At 37.1% G+C, this 21,739-nt stretch overlaps 1 protein-coding gene across 3 annotated transcripts in view; it reads left to right on the forward strand.

The window, feature by feature from the left end:
* The window catches only part of LOC108975866 (tyrosine-protein phosphatase 10D-like), a 142,197-nt gene that overhangs the window by 59,439 nt on the left and 61,019 nt on the right, over positions 1–21,739 (forward strand). The window lies entirely within an intron of this gene.

Below are 21,739 nucleotides of genomic sequence, written 5' to 3' on the forward strand. Positions count from 1 at the left end.
ATTACAATAATAAACATAATGGAACGCACTGTTCACAAATTTAAAATTTTTATCGGCACTTTTCGTTCAGAATAATTAAAAACTGATATTTCAGTGAACAGCTAAAAAGTTGTGAATGTTTGCAGAAATATAAAAAGAAACCACCAAACACATCAAATATAACGGGGTTTTTACTTTTTTCTATTCTCTGAATTCCATTCTACAAAAACAATATGCAAGCGACCAACTAACAATAAGGAATACGCAAAAAAAACGTTATATATTTTCGCTTCTCTTGCACTACTATTTCAATGAACACAGCTGTATATATCGTTGTTTGTCCGTAACGGCACTACGTCAGCTGATTCCAAAAAAAAATTCAATTTCAAAAATTTCTCATCAATCCACATGAAGGTGTTGCCATATATACATATGTATGTATATATTACCTACATAAGGAGTTTTTTCCATTAATAAAATTCGAAATTTATGCTGAAAAAATATTATAATTAAACTTTGACTTCAAAATATTACGTTTAGTAATCGTACGCAAAACAACTTAATTTCTCGAACTCCTCCATGCTTGCCTGCCAAACACAAGCAGTAGCATTAACTTTTTATGTAAACAAGTTTAGCGAAAGGGACAAAGTTTGTGGCGAGCAAAAATAATAAAATAGAGAGTCACTTTGTAAACTTTATTAGACCAAAAGCCATGTGCTGTAAGCCCGACAAGTATAAGTATAAAATTAGAAAATTGAAGTAGAAAGTTAGTGGACTTCCGGTAGACTAATGCAATCAGGATGCACGTTGCACACAAGCAGGTGGCAAGGCAACAAATTGTTAGTTGTGTAAGCGAAGAGAGAGTGTGGACTTTGGAGTACGCCGGCAAATAGAACTTTCATTTTTCGTTGCATAATTTTCAAACTTTAAATATTGAGTTCCAATTTTTACTGCCGCAAATAGCGAATTCCAATCACTGCGCAAACATTGTTTTCGTTTCGTTTGACACGCTTCCTCTTCTACTCATGCAGATGAAATATTATGCACCTGTAAGTACATTTACACCTTCTCGGGTTATTGTCTTGCTGCACCGGGCCACCAACCGACTTAAATACTGCACAATTTCCGTGCCGACTGATTTCTGCTTAGTCGCATTGCCCCCATTTCACCGTGGTGCCATTGTCCTGTGCTCGCAATTATTCCGCCGCTCGCCTGCAGCCACACCTACCTCTCTATCACTTCCTACTACCTACTCTCCTATACTCTCGACACTTGTGCATGTAAATGAAAACAATATCAGCTTGCAACACGAAATGTGCAACAAATTCTGTGTGCAATTTTTTTCTTCTGCTATTTTTATGGCGTCAACAATTGTTTTGCTAATTAGCCAACAATCATAACAACCAGTTCTGCCGTCCGAGCAGACTGTCGGCTGTCACACAGTCTTTTGTTTGCCGACGAACCATTTAATTTATTCATATCTCTGACGCCTTTTTGGATTATGAAGTGGATCATTGGCGGTGTTGTCGGCATTGTCGGCGGCCAGGTAATCCATTTGCCGGTTGTTGAGTTGCATTTTCAGCGGTTCATTAACCAGCCGAATTGAGAAGGAGAATGCAGTTGGATATTGAAAATTATTTAATAACAGCCGGAAAGTTGAAATTCTGAAACAGTTTTAAAGCCATATTGATGCGAAGAGATTTATATATTCTTTTAAGAGCGAGAAGAAATAGTCGAATTGTGGATAGCTGACCTATTTCTATGGCAAAATCTGATACTGTGTATACAAATCAAATTGAACGAAGGAAATGTAGTTCAGTTCAGAAAAGTAAACCTTAGCCCTCCAGCTTGTTTCAAAGTATGTGTGGAATAATTTTGACTCTACGAGGTTCAAGTTTATCAGATGCTTAGCTGACCCCAACACTTGATGGCGTTACTAACACAAAATGTTACTTTGGTGTAGTACATTCCCCTAGACAACTAAATGAAACTGTCGGACTCGGAGCCCAAAACGGCTAGCACGTAGGATAACGTTAAATCACTCGACGATCTAATATATGTACATATATACGTAAGTACATGGACCATCTTATTGAAAGTACATGAGACGGCTGATACCAAACAGAATCTCAAAAGATCCTGAGTTTCATTTCATACATGAAGGGTTGAGCATACGAAAGCAGTCGGCTGAATTTGACCCGCATTTACCAATACCGTACAAAAGACATATAAATGACACCAGACTTTGACCTTTTTAAGTACAATTCGAAGGAGTTTGTGTATCATTTCGTGACGGTCGACAAAACATCGGGTCACACCAGTGAAAAATTGGCGGTCTAGGCTATAGACTGTTGCAGCATACATCAGATTCTCCAGAGTTCGTCACTGAGACCTTTTTTTAAACTTAATAAACTCATACAGAAACTTGAGTCGAAGATGAGATTAGATGGTCTGACCTGCGGAAACTGTGGTTTTAGAAGATTGGAACATCGCTGGGTCAAGTCTAGGTTACAGACTGTTGCAGCATCCATCAGATCGTTCGTTCGAACTTTTTTGAAACTTGATACAGTCATTCCACAGACAGAAATGTGAGTCGAATGACTTTCTGACTTTCAGAAACTATGGTTTTAGAAGGCTGAAAGATGGCTGGCTCAAGTATATCAAGCCAAAAGAAGAATAGGTTGAGAAAGTCACCGCCATTTTCATTCTTTTTTCCCTTGAGCATCTTACAACATTGATTTGTCAAACTTTGGCGTATGGTGAATCGAACAAACAACTGATATAAATGGGTAGACTGGTAAAATCAAGTAGAAAGAACTTAACATGCAGTTACACCTCTTTAATGGTGTAACCGCATACTCTTTCGTATTTAATTCAACAGATAGAAAAATACGATGCTAAGGTTCGACATTACTTACATATACATGCATATAACGGTGAATATCCTGACTCTGCACAACTTCTTTCAGAAGATTAAAAGTGGCAGAAAGCAATGACGTGGCGTGACAGTCAAGAATGAAGAGATTGTGAGTTTTAATGCGCCTTCGAAGAGCAATGGGGACTGGCATAAGTAAATAAAGGCAGTGAGTAATAATAAGAAACGCGCCTTTTGTTATGCAACGTGTTGCAAGAAAGTGCGCGCACACAAATATACGCACCTTTATAAATAATCAAGATATGCAGCAGCTGAAAAAATGCAAAAGCGAAAACAAAAAGACGCAGTTCTCATTTCACGAGAGAAATTTGCAAGCACTTAGCGACGACGCAGGTAAATCAAAGCGTTGTCCTTGAAACAAAGGAATGCATGAGCAAGTCGTGTTCGCAGACTTCTTCAGTTGTTGCTGTGGCTGCTGAAACCACTTTTCTTCTTTTGTTTATATTACTTTTTCGTACGCTGGTAAGTAAATGAAGTACCTGCCCTTCGGTCCCTCCAGCGCATACCTGCGCACATCGCCACTTCTGCCTCAGTGGCACATTCCCAAAGGCGTCTGCGGGCGTCCAACGAAGACTGCAATGCCTGCACTGGAAATAAAGTGCAGTAAGAATAAATAAAGTCAAGCAGCATGAACAAAAGTAACAGTTTTTTGTGGCATTGAATTATAACCGTAACCGGTGGCTTACATACATAGCTGGCTGGGCATTGCTGTTGAACGACTGGGTGTTATCAGACGGAAATTTACTGCTATTCCAAGCGAATGTGCAAAGCCAAGGTTACCTGCGGCGAAGTGCTGACTCACGGCGGTTAACTGTGGTTTGACGGTCAATGTAATGTGAGCGACACGGCACTACTTTTTCGGCTGTGGACGAGGAGGAAAGGACTTTAAAATGAGTTTAAATTCTGCTTAAATTAAAAAAAGGAATTACAAAGCGGGTACTATGAGTTCAAAATTTTCTTTCGATAAAATGTTGGTGTTATAGCGCGTAACGTCTAAGGAACTGAGGATGTTCCAAATTGCTACAAAATCATTACCTCTTAAAAAATTTTGAAAGAAGTACTCCTATAATTGCTGAATTTAGGAAGCATTGGCTCAAAATGTCGAGTGACTAGAAGTATTTTTTATGAAAGCTGCCAATAGTAATAATTTTTGAAAAAAATAATCGGTGTTGCCACCAGTTATCAATTTAAGTACTCAAAATTTCCTTGAAAAAATTGTTCGGCATTGCCACCTTTAATCAATCTACATATTGATTGAAATAAATTTGTTAATAATTATCAATTTGTTACAAAATATAATTTTTTCCACGACTGCAGTTTATGAAAAAGAATAAGAGAGTTGCCACTCTTCGCAAATATCAATATAGGCTACCAATTCTCAAAATGAAGAAAGGTTGCGATAGCAGCGTTTTATAAAAAACTATGTGCATATAAAAATCGGGTTAAGAGGTTGCCACCTGATTGTTTGTGTAAACTTGGTGTATGGAGTTGCCAGTTTTTTTTAATTTTGCACACACTCAAAATGAAGGTAACTATGTGATATCGACGTTTTATAGGAAAATATATGCATAAAAAATTTGTGTTGCCACCTGATTTTTATTTTATTTTTGAAAATTTTTCACATTCTAAAAGTGAAGATAGGTTGTGATAGCGGCGTATTATAAAAAAAATATGTGCATACAAAAATTGGTGTCTTGAGTTGCCACTTGATTGTTTTCTTTTTTTAAATTTTGCACACTCTGAAAACTTTAAAAATATACATATGTATACCAGAAGGTTTGAATTTTACATCATTCTACAATTTTTTAACTAGTTGAAATAAATTTAGCGGATTTCGGGTTGACGAGCTGAGTGTTCATGTACTTATCTGTATATACGCGAACTATTCGCTCAGTTTTTGAGATATCGATCTGTAAATGTTCATACGTTCGCGTCATACAAACTGACCAATCAATGTCAAGTTCTGGTCTGGAAAGCACTATTATTTGACAAGTTATCCTCGCGAAACTTGGCGCAGATTATTATCCATGACAGTTCTACAACCTCCGAAGAAATTGCTCTGGTCCGACAACTATAGCATATGGCTGTCATACAGACTGACCACTCAAACTGAAATTCACATATGGAACATTTTTTTATTTTCAAACCATTGCTTATTTATCCATAAAATTGCATATTACCATCAAATATCTTTGCGAAATGTAGTAGAAGTCGCATCTGGCCTATTTAAGCATCAAGCATCTTCTTGCAATATTCTTCGGCTCATTTAGTACATATTCCACTTAAATTTCCGGCACCATTACCTTTGCTATGTATGATCCTGTAACCAGAAGTTACGTATATATATTATTTTCCTACAGTTATTTTTTTTTTAATTTTCACTCGTACTTTGCTCAAATTCATTCATTTCTCTTAACTTTAAGACACCAAAGATAAGGATAAGCAAACACGAATAAATTTCTTGCTGCCGCCATCTTCGACTAAATTCGTGCATATTTCTTTTCTCCATAAATTTGGCGAATAAAAAAAATCGCATAAAGTTCAATTTGGTAAGCACCTGTCAAACGAAGCGTAAAATACGAATATTTCTTTGTGAGACCACAAAAGATTTGCCGTATCCCATGTCCACAGGGAGCGTTTAGAATGGGAAGAAAGCATTTTCTTAGTAAGTACCTAAGTAGTTGAGGCTGAGCGCCTGAGACAGTTGGCAGTCAAAGCACCTGGGAATCAAATTTCATTGCATCCGCAGGCGAAATCTTTAGTCTCCCTAACCAGCATGGCTGATGCGGCGCTGACGGCTGCCGGCAAGATACATACAAGTACAATACATCCGCGGTTACCACAGAAGCGAGAGCGCACAGAATGCAGGAAAATTAAATGCCAAAAAGTATTATATACTTATGCCCCGCTTCATTCCGCATCAAGTGAGCGCACACTGCGCTATGTATGTACTCACATAAAAGTGTACATAACGACATATCTGCGAGCAGAAGCTCAAAGTGAAGGAAAAGTACTCACAATGAAATGTAGACCCAGGGAAATCAGCATCCTGAAAAATATTTCTGCATCGATATTGTTTGGCTGTGTATGCGTGTGTGTGTATGTGTGTGTGTGTATACGGTAAACAGTCCGTGGCATTCAACGATTGTGGCATGTGTTGCATATTTTGCGGCGTAGTAGCATATATGAAGAATAGCCCATAAACAAACCGTTATACAGTGGCAGGAGCCGCATAAAGCGGAAGCAGTTGTTTGCTTGGACTTCGATATGCGGCAAGAAGAAGAATAAAAAAGTAACGTCAATCTCACTGCGCTACCGCTGAAAATAGCGGTAACAATAACTGTATGAGCAGCAACAGCGAAAGGCAAATGACAATGTGTGTAAGAGCAAAATTAAAAGCGAACGCAACAATGCCAACAACAAAAGCGAAAACAGCGCAAAGCGATGTAAATACGCAGGGAAAGTCACAAAAGCCCGAAAATGACGGTGGCACAAAAAAGAACGAACTGTGTGTGGGAGAGAGACTTCAAATATGACATGGCGGGAGTGCTTTGGTACAGTGGTACAAACTGGAAAAATTGTAATTAAATTGTATAATTATATTATTTCACTAAGATTTTAAACTATTTAACTTAGAGCTTTCGTAAAGACTTTTCAAGTTTAATGTGAAAGTTTCTAAAGTTTTTTTTTTCAGAACACAATAATTTCTAGTAATAATTATTGCTTATAGGAACAGATATTCTATTTCTCGAAGAATAAGCTTGAATTTATTTTGGAAAAGCTTAATGGCTATCGGAAAAAGCTTTGAAGAATTTGAAATAGCAAAATCTTACGGAATAAAAAACAAAAAAAAAAAAAAAATTATCTTCAGCTGAACCGAATTTCTCCTTCAAAGCTTTTTTCGGAGAACAATATTTTTTTTTAATAATTATTGCTGAGAGGAAGAAATAATATACTTCTCGAATCATAAGCTTTAAGTTATCTTAGCTTAATAGCTTTTGAAAAAAGCTCTGCCGAAATCTGAGTTAAAATTTTCAGAAAAAAAGTTACATTCGGCTCTGTGGAAGCTATTAAATCCTTAATACATAGATACACTTCTGATGACAGATTTTTAAAAAAGCTTCAAGAGACTTTGAAAATATCTTTCAAAAGTTAAAAGTATTAGAAAACTAATTAATCGAAAATTTGAAACTTGTAATTTGAAGTTTTCTCACAGATTTTTCTGGTTTTATGCGAAAGCTCCAAAGCTTTTTCGGCGAACAATTATTTCTAGTAGTAAGCTTAATAAAAAACCATATTTTTTTATCTTGAAAAATAAGCTTTAAATTAAAGTTGAAAATTTTAATGGCTTTCAAAAAAAGCTTTGAAGGAATCTAAAATAGCAAAAGCTTTCAGAATATAAAATAAGAATAAAGGTTACTGTCATCTTTCTAGGTACACTCTTATAGCACAAGACGTTATAAACACATTTTGATCAGTCAGTTTGTATAAGAGCTATGCATATGCTATAGTGGTACAAACTGAATAATTTGTTGGGAAATTTTAGCATTCCCTGGGACAATAAGCTATGCCAACTCCACAAAGAGACCTTATGAAATAAAAAAGTTTTCCAAATAGGCTCGCAATCCCGATCGTTCAGTTTGTATGACAGCTATATCTTATGTTGGTTCGATATTATCGGTTCCGACAAATAACCAGAGCTTCTAAGGTAGCAGAAGATATATGCAAAATTTTAGATCGATAACTCGAAAACAGACGGACATATTCACGTATATACAAATAGACAGGCAGGCGGTTATGACTAAATAATGTACTTGAGGTGATCTCTGACTCTAGCTTCTGCGGGTATACATATATAGTTTATTTGGACGCTGTTTGGTCTCAAGTTAATTGTAGTTTAAAAATATTTAATTTTTTATCAAAACATCCCCCTGTTGCGCATCTATGTCAGGACACAACAACAGATTTTCACTTCGCAAATGTGTGGGAGTCAGCAGAAGCGGCATTCAAACCGGTGTTTATGCTATATACGAGCCACATACCAATACCTATACAAATGTATGTATATTGTTACATACATTTCGGTATATTTATGTATCGACGTGCGTTGTTGCATCTGTATACATGTATTGGGTTGTACAAGAAAAAGAAAATCGATATTTTTCGGTAGGTATACGAGCGTCAAGTGCCGCACACGCAAATGTGGCAGCATGAAGACTGCAAAGCTACAAATGAACACGCTCACTGTTAGGTATATACAAAAATATACCTAAATGTGTGTGTGTGGGTGGAATTTTCATTATTGCCACATTGTTATTGTTTTCATTGGGGGCGGTTGTTGGCGAATTTGGCGCAAAAATACCGACGTGTATATCCACCAAACATCGATGCATATGTATATAGGTATCTGAGTATGTGTGCGTAATGATGATATATTTATGTGATGGTACATGAAATGCTTGATTCGCATTTAAGTAGCGAATTGTAGAGAAAATTTCGGTGCATACGCCCAAATGTATGCTACATATTTTGTGATGAAATATATTTATACTTACCTACGCCCAAATGTATGCTTTAAATTTTGTGATAAGGTGTTTCTATTGCCTCCAAAAAAATTATAATTTAATGAAATAATTGAAAAGTTGGCGAATTTAAAATTATTGTAATTAAAAATTATTAAATTCACTTTCGAAATCAAATGAATTGTATTTAATGCCGCTTTAGGCTCGATTGCTAACATATCTATTAAAATTACCAATACTTCAAATACAACAAAATATACCTGTATATTTGTTGTACTCTTATATACGTATTTCCCTTAAAGATTGCCGAAATATATAGAAAATCGAGCAACAACAACACCACATACCCACCACACCCACACTAGTTATACTATACTCCCTGTTTAATTTCGACAAAACACTTTTAGGGGTGACTTTTCATGCAGCGCCCGCTCATTCATGCTGATTGCCGCTGGCTAACACACCAAAAATGAAAACTTTTCATCATCTCGACTGACCTATTTTCCTCGTCATTCACCTGCGCACGGCACGGCTTTAACATAATTGATACATATGCTTGTAAGAATGAGCGCTAAGGAGGCAAACACAAAAAAATGGCATAGATTCAATTTTGCTTCTTCACTTTTCAAATACGCATGCTTGGGTTCGTCTTGGCAATGTTTTGTTTTTTTTTTTTTTGCTTTAGGATCTGTTTTGGCTTGTATCTATTGTTTGATATGGGAATATATTTATTTATGTATATATGTTTGCACAAACATTATAATCCTTTGCCGACATATGCTTTCACATGTACTAACATAGAGCTGTATATCTATCTACATTTACTTTAAAATTTTTTGTTTCCCTTCAGCTGTTGTCACAGTGCCCTCTTTATTGCTAAATTGACTGTGTGATTGATTTGATGTCCCAATTTTCACAATGAAGCCTATAACTTCACTTCTACGTGTGTGTTGTGTGCATGAGTGTAAGGATAAATATGCAGCCACATTCAATTATTGCGTATAAATTATCAAACGGATATTATAAAATTTTTAATATTTCTTATTGATTTTTGTTGGCATTAATGCAATTACTGTGTAAGAGTGAAAGGTAAATAAGTAAATAAGTGGATCGAGTTTTTTCCAAATGAAATGTTCTATGCATCATTCTGAACAGTTTTGCTCAAGAGAATATAGGTCGAAAACCAGTTTCGTTCTGGCCGCAGTTTAAATGTGCCTGTTCGGTTCAAATTTGTTCTTGAGTTTATAATAATTTCCGCTTTTTATAACGCTCCTTCATTGTTTAAAATTTATTATATTTTTTGCTGTTTTTTAAGTAATAAAAATATATTTCTTTAGTTTTCTAAACTATTTTGAAATAACTACTTATCATTTCATATTTCTTTTTTCTCTTTGCAGGTAAACAAATATACAATTTTCGTTAGGTAATTGTATGAGATTTTCATAATTGGTAAGGTAAAATGTTGATCACCACAGTCGATTTTATTTACCCTCTCATATCCGAATTAAAACGGAACACTTAAAACATATTTGAGAAGACAGACTTGTGTAAAAAGCTTGCAAGCTATGGACAAAGTATAATTTCACAGCATTCAACGAAAGAAGACGAAAAAAGTGGAAATATTCTTGAAAGCCTATAGAAGAATCTTTTGGCAACAAATAAAAAATTTCATTAAAATCTAGAACAACTTGAAGCTGCAAAAATAACTCTCTGTAAGATTCTGCCAAAGAAGTACACTCATCTGATGGTTGGCATTATTTTGAATCTTACCTCAAACCTTTAAAAAATTGCTGCGGCACCTTCAATGTTCACATCCGAAATCAGTGGCGTTAGGTTAGATTAGATAGCAGCTTGTGGACTGGTATATATAGTCCTTTGTGAAGCCATAGATGTGTTCGGACTTATAGATTAGCAAAACTCTTAATAGCCAATACAAATTTACACATCCGCAAGCTCGGTGGGTTGCCTGAAGGTATGCGCTCCCAAGTGTTTATGTCTTGACCTCCCAAATGCAGGACAGTCAAGTAATACAGCCATACAGCTTCTGTAAATGGCGTCCGGTCAGATTCCCAATCTTACAGCATGGTCGCCAATATGGCATTGGCTTGTTGAAAGCTCCACAACTCTCAATCTTGAGCCAAAAGGCTTTAGCGACAGCAACTTCACGATCTAAGTGCTCCCATATGAAGTCAAAGTGTGTGGAAATATTCCAGTGTTCAGATATGCGTTCTTTTAAGAACCCAGATTGAGTCTAATAGCCACTTTCGCAACCAAACACCTTCCGAAAATGTCTACTGGCATTATGTGTAAAATGGCGTTAAGTGCCAGGATTGGAGTGCACCTTAATGCATCATCCCGTTTCAAACATTCTGTCGCACAGAAGCCTGACAATGAGGTGTTTGAGGTTTGATTCGACCCCAAGACCGCCCAGAGCAGTAACGACTGCCTCCGGCAGGACGTTGTTGAAAGCTTCCGCAATATCAATAAAGGTGCCAACAGTGAAAACCTTAATCTTAACAGTGGCGTACGCAGGAGCAAATTTCAGAGGGGGTTTTATTTTCGAATTTTGTAGCATGTTAAAAAAGGGATGAGAAAAATAAAAAGAGCTAGAGCTGCCCACATGTATTATTTTGGGGTTTGAACTCTTACCCCTTTGTAAACGAAAAAATGATAATTTGTACATTGCAACAAGTTTTCTTAAAATACACTCTGGACTGGAAAAATCACAAAAGAAAACTCCCTGAGAGCACAGCTAGAATGACGTCACTAGCGAGTGCGCTTAACATTTTCCATTGAAGCAGCATAACTTTGTATTTGTAAATTATTAATTTGCGTTTTATGACAGCGATTTTATGAATGACATGAAATATTCGGAGCAGCCGCAGAGCATTATGACTTTTTCAAGTGCGTTTACTCAAAAGTTCATCAAAATTTTACAACGCCGTAAACTACTTGGAGCGCTGCCTAGGCAGCATTCATATTTTAAAATCTGTGTCACAATTACTAAATATATATGTAGTTATAAATGCATGTGTGTATATGTGTGCATGTGGCTGAACGCTTCAATAGTCTATTGAAAATTTTATGGCAACCACAATGCGAACAATTGAAATTGAAATGCGTTTGCCGCATTGTTGTCTTTATGCAAATCGGCGCGCACCTACAAATATAGTATATAGGCCGACTCAAACAGACGTACAGATATGTAAATCTGTAATGGAATGTTGTGGAATGCATTGCGTGCAGCGGTTGGCGGTGAAAACTTATTTCGAACTTTGGTTGGGTGACGCGCTCTATGGACGCCGTGGTAGTCTATATAGGTGACATCGGTGGGTTTGCAAATAACTTTGGTTCCTGCAACGCGGGGCATTGTTGCTGCCACATAATGACACAATAGGCAAATAGACGCGCGCTAGTCATTAAAATAACAAAAAAAAAAAACTGCATAGCGACCGCAACAATGACGTGCAGCGGCGCGCAGCAGCAACAACAATAACAAGCAACAATAAAAACAAAAAAACGATAAACTTTGATTAATTTGAACTTTTGTTGGGTGAAGGCACAGCAAGCAATAGAAACCACCGCGCGCCCGCAACGTGTTGCAAGTGTGTATGTAGGAGGAAGTAAAGTGCGCTGTGGCAACTACAGTGCAGAAGCGCAGCCAATATGCCACCAACTGCAATTACACTATTTGCCGAGTGCAGCGAAGTGAAAGCGGAGACCAAAAAAAAAAGCAAAGGGCGCTTGTTGCATGAACGGCGGAGCAGCGGTGAAGCGGTGGTGGAGTAATGCCAGCCCTTTGCCAAGTGACAAGTGGCAGGCGGAAAGTGGCTGCACACTCCATCCTGCCGCAAGCAAGCGCTTGTACCGTTATGTAGTCAGCAGACTGATTGCTTTTATTTGCGCCTGAGCGAGTTGGCGTTCCTGCGCTGCAGTTAGTTTGAATGTGTCAAGAAGGAAGTGCTCACACTCAAGTGTTGCAAGTTTGCTGCACTTACCACTTACACGTTGCAAGAAATAAAAATGACTTTATTAAAAAGTGTTAGCACTCAGCCGCATACCGTTACGTTTTCTATGCACCCACAACTACACACAAACACACTAGTCTATGTTTGTCGGCTTGCCACTGTGGCGCAACTGCATGCAACTAGCCACGACTGTTGCACTTACAACATTTAATATGCGCATAGCTGAGTACTTGCAAGTGTGTGTGTGTGCATTCAAAAACTGCAACTGTGAATTTGAGTGCAACTGCTGTGGCGCTGCAAATTGCTTATGCAAGTGTTGCAAGTGTGAGGCTCGCAAATTGCGCAAATCACAAGAAAGCTGTGTAAATTAAGGGAAAATCATGCTTAATGCTGACTTTGTCACCCCGCTGACTCCGCTGTGTCTCTGCCGGCCTTTCGTGGAGTTTTACTTTCTTTGCCACTTTGGCGAGGAGGAAGTGTCAAATTGTAGGGTTTAGTGTTTGTTGTTGTGCCCAACTGGCTTGAGCGCAAACTATTTAATTGCGTATTACCGTTATCAAGTGCGCATGTCGTAATGACGAGCTAAAAAAGTTACGTATCATTGTAATTACGATTTTTTCAGCCACCTAAAGAGGGAAAACACAGTCTGAAGCAGAAAAGAAAGTGGCAAAATACATAATAGCTTATATTGCTCTTACGTAAGTGATGGTGCTTTTTTTTTTTTTTGAAACATAGTTAGTACGAATAATGAATTCGTAATATAAAAAATATTTAAAAAAAATTAAATTTCTTTCTTTAACTACCGAAATTCGTGTAAAGCTAGAGGAGGCATCGTAAGCATCCACTTAATTTTAAACATTGAATTACTATCAAGATCGCGGTTTCAAATCCACATTCCCACTTTTTCTATAAACATTTCTTATCTAGATAAAGAGAAATAAAGCAAACCACCAAACATATGCATTTCTATAATTAAACTTTAAAGAAAAAACGCAGAAACTTCAAATTTAAGAAGGAAGGTTTATTATCATTCGAAAGAACATTCTCTGGCCTTTATTTTTGAAGATGTTGGCTGCGGCTTGTCTGCGGCTGTCCATCCGTTGAGTCCAATTTTCGATGACTCGTTAGATCATTTCGACTGGTAACTGGTGAATGACACATGATATGCTTTGCTCCTCGGCCCGAATCGGAGCGCTATTGTTCGCATCGACTTTCGACTTTACATTTCCTCACAGGAAAAGTCTAACGTGTGATATCATATCGTTGTAGCCAATCGACGGGCCCAAAACGTGAAATTATTTGCTTACCAAAGTGCTCTCTCAATAAATCCATTTATTAAAGCGATATGTAGGTAGTGGCGCAGTCTGGTTGAAACCAAATGTCGCCGAGATCAGGTGCTTCAATTTCAGGCATCAAATAAACGGTTATCATGGCGCAATAACGGTCCCCGGTGACGATTACGTTTTCACCGGCAATATTTTTGAAGAAACATAGACCGATGATTCTACTGACGCACAAACCCCACCAAAACTGTTTTTTTTTTCTCTAGGTGAAATGGCAGGTCTTGAATCCTTTAAGGTTCCTCTTCGTCCCAAATATTTCAATTGTGCTTGTTTGCACACCTATTACGCCGGAAATGGGTCATCGCTGAACAAAGTTTGACTCGAAAGCGTCGCTTGGAAATGTCGATCGACTTCAGGTTTTGCACAAGCTGTATTTTATACGCTCGACGTAAACTGCGCCAATGGCGATGAATCAACTCTCACTCTATTTTCTTCACGTCGTCTATTCGGTCGAATATTATTGGTTCTCAAGAATGAGTGATGGTGCAAATAGCACGCTACGCTACGTACCATAACTCCTGTTTTCATCATTTTATTTTGATAAAATAATGATAAACAAGACACCAAATATATTTATGTTACCATTTTTATGAAGCGGGAGTCTTCAGCTTTTTATCCTAATTATCAATAAATATTTAGCACAAACTTTAAAAGTGGTATAATATCTAACTAAACTTGCTAGACAAATATATTAATTTAAATCTACATTGAGTAAGATATTTTAGTTTAAGAAAGAAAATAATTTGGTCTGACCGTGAATCGGCCAAATGGTGGAATCGTTAAGCTGGTCTTAAAAAAGTAGTGCCGAAAATTGGACCCTCTAAATGGTTCGAGGGCAACCATAAACGAGTTTTGAGTTAATTTTTATGTTTGCTAGTAAAGTTAATTCTAACACTCCTTAGCCGAGATTGATTAAGGAATCTAAAATTTAGAAATACAGTTTTTTTACCCTGAACAGGGTATACTGAGTTTGTCACGAAGTTTGTAACATCCTAAAGGACGGATCGGAGAGCCTATAAAGTGTATATATAAATACATACTGATCGGTATGTTGAGCTGAGTCGATGTAGCCATGTCCGTCTGTCTGTATATGTACGTACTAGCCCCTCAGTTTTTAAGATATCGTTTTGAAGTTTTGCAAACGTCATTTTCTCTTCAAGAAGCTGCTCATTTTTCGGAACTGCCGATATCGCACCACTATAACATATAGCTGCCCTACAAACTGAACGATCGGAATCAAGTTCTTGTATGGAAAACTTTCACATTTGACAAGCTATATTCACGAACGGATTACTATAGCATATAGCTTCCATTCAAACTGAACACATAGTTACTAAAAGAAATGCACCTGTGAAGGGTATATTAGCATCGGTGCAGCCGAAGTTAACGTTTTTTCTTGTTTTTATTTGAAAATGCGCCTAATTGTTGGCAATTGATTGCTATATTCAAGCATCACAAACATAAAGATATAATCACTCTTTTTTAGTACAAAAATTTCAAACCAACAACTGATTTTGCCGAAAATTTTTCTTAGTCGTAAAGAGTGGCGATGGAGTAACAGGTCACAGGCCATTATACGACTTTTTATGCTCTCAAGTGATAACCAACTAAATCTTATGCCGCCCAACTGTCCCATGTCTTTTAAGTTGGAACAGTGGAAAATATACTGTCTCAATCGACTAAAGGTTGCTCATTTAAAGCAACTCATCATCTTTCCCTCTTAATTTGCTTTCCGCCGATTCTACTTTACTAAGTTGCTGAAGATGTGATCTTAGAGATCAGTGCTTTGTGTTCAAGCCACCAATGTTAATTAGTCCCTCTTACGTAAAAGTAGAAGATTTTTGATCTCTCCAACATCTATACTACTCCAAAGTACGTTTGAGTTATGCCCTGTTAGTAGGGCTGCAAAACCTCAGGTATTCCTCAATGATCCCGCAGTCCATTGCTTCAAACCGAAACCCACTTTTGAAGGTGCCGATTAGTTTCGGACAGATTAAGGAAATTTTTACGTGCCTATGCCGAGCGAGCTAACTCATCTGTCTTTTTATTTCCTTCAATTCCTATATGACTGACTGCACTTTTACAATGCTTCCAACTGAGCAGCTACTTCTTTGCCTCCTTGCATGGCCTAATATTTAGTAATTAGTGAATGCGCTGCAGCTAGTCTCAATTGCTAGTTAACCCACCGAAACCCACTTGGCCCAACTAGTTCTGAACGACTGAAACGATCTCATTTAGTTTGAAGGTACCTTTATTGTGTGGACTTCTTCAAAAAGAGCTCCTCTCCTGTTCTTATTTAACCCTTTGATCCATCGGTGAATACATAGATTTCGTCGTTGGAATTGTCGATAACAGAGCCACTGCTCCATTTAAATCTACTTTGGTATAAAAACAGCGTGATTTTTTTCTCATGGGTCTACTTTAATCAGTCGCAGTGTCAAATTAGGCCGAGTTCGTTAACAAAGGCATAATACTTACCGAATCAGGTTCTAATGACTTAAAGCCTTAGCCAGCTAGCTCGAAATATTGCATCATAATATTATCATACTTCACTAAATTTATGTTTGTGATGACTGGAGATTGAAGACTCTAAAGTTCGTGTGGGGGTAGTTTACATAGTTTGTTGAAAATTTTATTTTTTTTAAATAAAGTTTACGGAAGTCATTGTTAAGGTAAAAGTTTATTATTTATTGTCATCGGTCAAATATCTAAAATGCAAAATAACGTAGCATCACTTTTTATAAGTTTACAGGCGAAGAAAAAGTGATATAATAGAAACCATTAATATTGAAACTAAATTAAGTTTTGGCTATAAAATGGTTATATATTGATTACATCTGACTGCGGAAGCAGAAGATTTTATATGTAATATGATGTAGGGAACTAAAATTTTTGCATTTTAGGTGATGGTATACAAATTATCCGTTTTATTATCGCTGCAGTAAACTCACTTAAATATTTCCGATCGATAAAATTCATTAAATTATAAGATTGCAACATAACAATGAATTAACGTCAAACTAAAGTCATCAAGATGATGTGATTCGTGTAAAATTTTCCCGTTCTACAAGCATATACTCACATGCCTACAAATTCCTGCGCTTAGTTTCACTCATAGAAAATGCAAACCGTTTGCCACATTTGCGCCCTTTTCCATTTGAGTGTGATATTTTCATAAACCGTCGCAACAACTCGGTTGCACACATAAAAAGCACTTTTTTTTAATCAAGTGGGAATCTTTAAGTTGCAGCAATACTTTTATCACAGTCGATAGACCATTAAAGAGATTTCCTTCCAACATCCGCCTGCAAACGTGCATGCTTGTGGGCGCTCCAACACCTACACATCCACACACATATACAATCATGCATGCTTGCGAATGCGTGCATGTGTGTCTTCTCATGCAATATTTAATTGGATTTGTTTTTGGTTTTATTTCACTTTTATTGCAACATTTGTTTCTATGCGGGTGTGTGTGTGTGTGAATGTGTCTGTGTATGCGATTAAAAAGTGTCGGTTAAAAGACTGTTGCATTTGGTGAAGCACTCACCAACACAATCACACAAATACAACTGCGCGGAGAAACTTGCATGGGTTTGTGGAGTTGTTTGCACATTTAGAGAAAAGTGCAGGAAGACACACACACTAAAGTGCACGCCCTGCGCTCCCCTTTTGCCACTTGTCAGTCAGCAGCTCGTTGCAACAACAAGAAAATGGTCAGCAACATGCAGAATCTGCCACAATTTGTGGTGTTTAAAAGGCGTATTTCCCTTATTTAAAGTTGTTGTGTTTGTTGTTGTTGCTGTTGATGCTGCTTTCGCACTGTTGCAACTTGTAATAATGCACACGTACGCGCGGTGGCAACTGTTGTCGGCGCATGCTTGTCGCACGCCAGTATGAATGCTTGCAGTTCATTGTGTGTGTCTATATGTGAGTATGTATGTGTGAGTGTGGATGCGAATGTATATGTGTATTTTGATGCCTTGCTTGCCACATAAAAGTTGGGTCCTTGCACTTTTGCAACGCCAACAACTTTAGCCTCTGTCGAGCTGCCACCAACAGTGTAACAAAAAACAACGGCTACAACAACAACAACAACAGCTTTATGGTGAGTGAAAGCAGCAGTAGCGGCAACAACAACACGGCGATGCATACAAACAACAACAGGAACAGCAATTAGACGAACAGTGCATGCAGCAAATGCGGCAACGTCGACATTCCGTTGCATACACCAACTTCGCATGGAGCCACACAACGGTTGTGTGTGTGTGCCACATATTGATGTACGCTCAACGTTATCTCTGCGCGGGATAACGAGAGCTGTATAAAAATCTGAAAATAGTCAGTCATTAATTTATACTGTTATTTTGGGTTTAAGAAAACTTTTCGAACTATAATCTAAAGGAGTTTACTTGTAACGGTGCAGGATGTCGTGCAGTTTTCAGTTGTGTGGCACATTTTATGGGTTAAAATTTCGAAAATCCGATTTCAGAACCGCAAACTTAAAAGGGAGTTCAGTTCGGTTTCATTACATGTTAGTTATATGTATGTATGTGTGTGTCTTAATACGTACAAATACAAAATAACATATAAATGAACCGTTAAGTGGCGCTAGAATAGATTTATCAACCAATAAACGCATATGTGGTTCCGGTATTAGTATATATTCGAATTTTTTTTTAAATCCACTATTAATAAGCCAACAAAAGCTTGTTCCTCTAGATGGCGCTGGTATAAGTTTTTTAATCAAAATTGATTTTGTGTAATACAATGTCGCTGGTGGACAGGTTTGGAGAATAAAGTGAATGCGGAAGCAATTCGAAGCCCAATTCATGGGTTTTTTCCATCGTTTTCACTGACTTATGACATGGTCTGCGGCCGCTTTTTGGCAATTTTGTTCTGCAAACGATCCCATAACGATAATAAGTAGTTGTCGCTGTTAACAGTACTCCTTTTTATAAGGTAGTCAATAAAAATTCTTTCACGCGCATCTCAAAATACAGACGCCATAACGACATAACCTCTCCAGCCGACTGTTACGTTTTTCCATGGCTTGAATCACTTCTTTCAGATTTCTGTCAATTAGACTCCGAAGTGATATGATGGGTTTATTCTTCAACCATTGCCACATATGGCCGCACGCCCTTCTGATCCCACCAAATACTTAGTATCTTGGTATCATGATGGATCCATTTTCATCAACGGCCGCAATCCGATGCTGACATAAAAACGACTTCTTTTTGTAGCATTCAAGCAGCATCTGTACTGCAAAATCTTGTTTCAGCATCTCTTGCTTATATTCATATGGAAACTAATTTCTTTGCTTTTGAATATTTTCTACTACTTTTAAACATTTTGGAATGGCTGCTTGAGCGACTCCGAAAGATTTTTCGAGTTCTTCATGTGTTTGGCAACACTTTTCATCCAGTAATGTTTCTATTACTTAAACTTTTTTGGTCTCCCAAGTCTCCGAAGCCAAAATTGCACTTTTGGCACAAAATTTTTACTTTCGCCTTAAATTTTCTTCGTATTAAAGAAATTAAGAAGAACTTGCATTTAAATTTAAGCTAAATGTTCGACATATTTCAGTGCGCTTGGAAAGGTGGAGCGGCTACACTTCTTGCACAAGCTGTATTTCGTACGCCTCCAATTTAAGATCTCGACGTAAAATGCCCCAAGTCGTTCCATACGTCAGTCCGAGTTGCTGCGAACGGCGCGATTTCGAGTCTCCACGGCCTTGGTGTACACTCTCAGCTACAGCTGCTATATTTTCTTCATTGCGTGCAGAACGTGGTCTACTCGGTCGAATATTGTCTAATAATGGGTGCTGGGTCTCAAAATGGGTAATGGTATTGCGAATAGTATGCTCAGTAGACCAATTATGTTGACCATAAGTTGAGCGAATCCCGCGAAACACATTCTTTTCGAAAAGTGGATCTGTAATTAATTTTAAGTGATAATTTTTGACCGACTCTAATTATAGAAAAAAGTCAGGTTTTGACGCGAGTTTGACCAAATTCAGTAACTGATTTGTGTTGATACGATGCAAGAGGGACATTGAGCTCCTCTACTAACATTATATTGATAGCAAGATGATTTTTCAACACTTCGCTTCTTGGAAGTAACAGTCGTTAGTTCAGGTGAATGAAAGTGAGATATTTTCGCCAAAACAAATTTCTAGTAGACGATTTTTTACCACGAAAATATCTCCAGACGAGCTCGTACTTTCACTGGAATGTTACTTCTAAATATTTGGTAATATAAATGTATGAAATTTAATCAGAATGGTACTAGTTGACCCATAGAAATCAAAATTTATTTAAACAGAATTAAAGTCAGTATCTTCTGCAGAAGTGAAATGTTATTTTTAGTTAAAAACATTAATATTTTTTTCGTTGCAGAGATTTATAATCAAAGGCTCTAAATAGTAAAATATAAAATATTTTTTTCCGCAAAGGCCTACATTTTCATTAAATGTGTTTTTATTAAATTAATTAAAAACTTCAAAAAAAAAAAAAACAATATTTTCAAAGACTATGAATTTCGCAACATAACTCATTTGCTAAAACATTAAAGCGCCGTTATTTACAAAAGCTTGCAACGGCAATAAATTACAACATTTATCTGATAAAGAATAGCATTATCAACAGCGTTAGCGTCATCATGATGGTCGACAAAGTAAAAATAAAGAGCGCATTAACTCGCCACTAAAAATGACCGGCGCACTTCGCACATTTTCGCTGAACTTAAATGGTGTTTTATACCGAACTGTGTTGTGGTTGTTGTTGTTAACATTTAGAGTCAACAGCAGAAGAGCACTAAAATATTTTTTGAAAGGCTTATAATAATGTGCCAGTATATAATGTACACAAATACATATAGAATATATGTGTAAACCGATGAGTGGCATCCACATTTAGCCGCTACTGTAATTTCTATTTTATATACATACATATTTGTAAGTAGGTATACATATGTATATGATATATTCACCAAACCCACGCAACAGTTTTCATTTATACATATTTAGGGTGGTCTAACCAGCTCCTTTGTATATTTTTATGATATCGCCACCGAAAGTAGCTATTGTGTAAACATTTAGAGCAACAACAAAAGCATTAGAAAGCTTAAGAATATGCTTTGTCAACATCATCAAATACAAACACATATATGTACATACATTCGTATACATATTGACACAACGACATGCCACTAACACATCGTAGAAACGGCCATAAAGGCTTCCATTATCCTTAAGGCTTTCTTGACTGTCAGGCTCATAAGTCTCTTGCCACATATGTATGTAGGTACAATCGTGAGAGCACATATACATCTTATCTAATAAATGTATACTTATTCATTGTTGTTGTTATATACATATTCCTAACCTTTTTATAACCCAAAGGTCATTCGCCATTATTCCTCAATGTAATTTTACATTTGTCAATTTTACCGCTTCGAATGTGTGTATGTGTTTTTGTGCGTGTGCGTGTTCGCTTACATATTGCCACATTCCATTCACCAAAACTGTTTGTATATGTCACTTATTTCAACAGTTTGTTTATCCTTGCTTTTGTGTGCGCCAATCGATTGCTGTCCCTTTTCCGACAAATATTGCGTTATAATTGGAAAAATAAGATCTTGTCAATACCAGTGTTATTAATTCACGGAAAAAAATCTGTGTCTGTTTTTTTCCCGCACAACTGCATATGCGTTTTTGTGGGTTTATTCTGCAAATGTGGGTAAGTGCTGAGGAATTTGTCATGGAGACTTCTCATCTGCTTTTTGAGGTGTGGATGGAAATTTAAATCTTGTCTTAAGAGTTATGCCTCTCCAAGTAGTAATGGTAAATCTCACTGAGACTTTTTGGTAAGACACTGCTCATAATTTTAGGATATCCACTTCTTAGGCCCCGTTGGTACAGAAACTCAAGTAGTAACAGTAGAAAGTCGAGAATCTTTCACCGAGATATTGACTATTTAACTGAGCTAA

The sequence above is a fragment of the Bactrocera latifrons genome, unplaced genomic scaffold, assembly GCF_001853355.1.
Source record: "Bactrocera latifrons isolate USDA-ARS-PBARC rearing strain unplaced genomic scaffold, ASM185335v1 scaffold_7, whole genome shotgun sequence".
NCBI lineage: Eukaryota > Metazoa > Arthropoda > Insecta > Diptera > Tephritidae > Bactrocera > Bactrocera latifrons.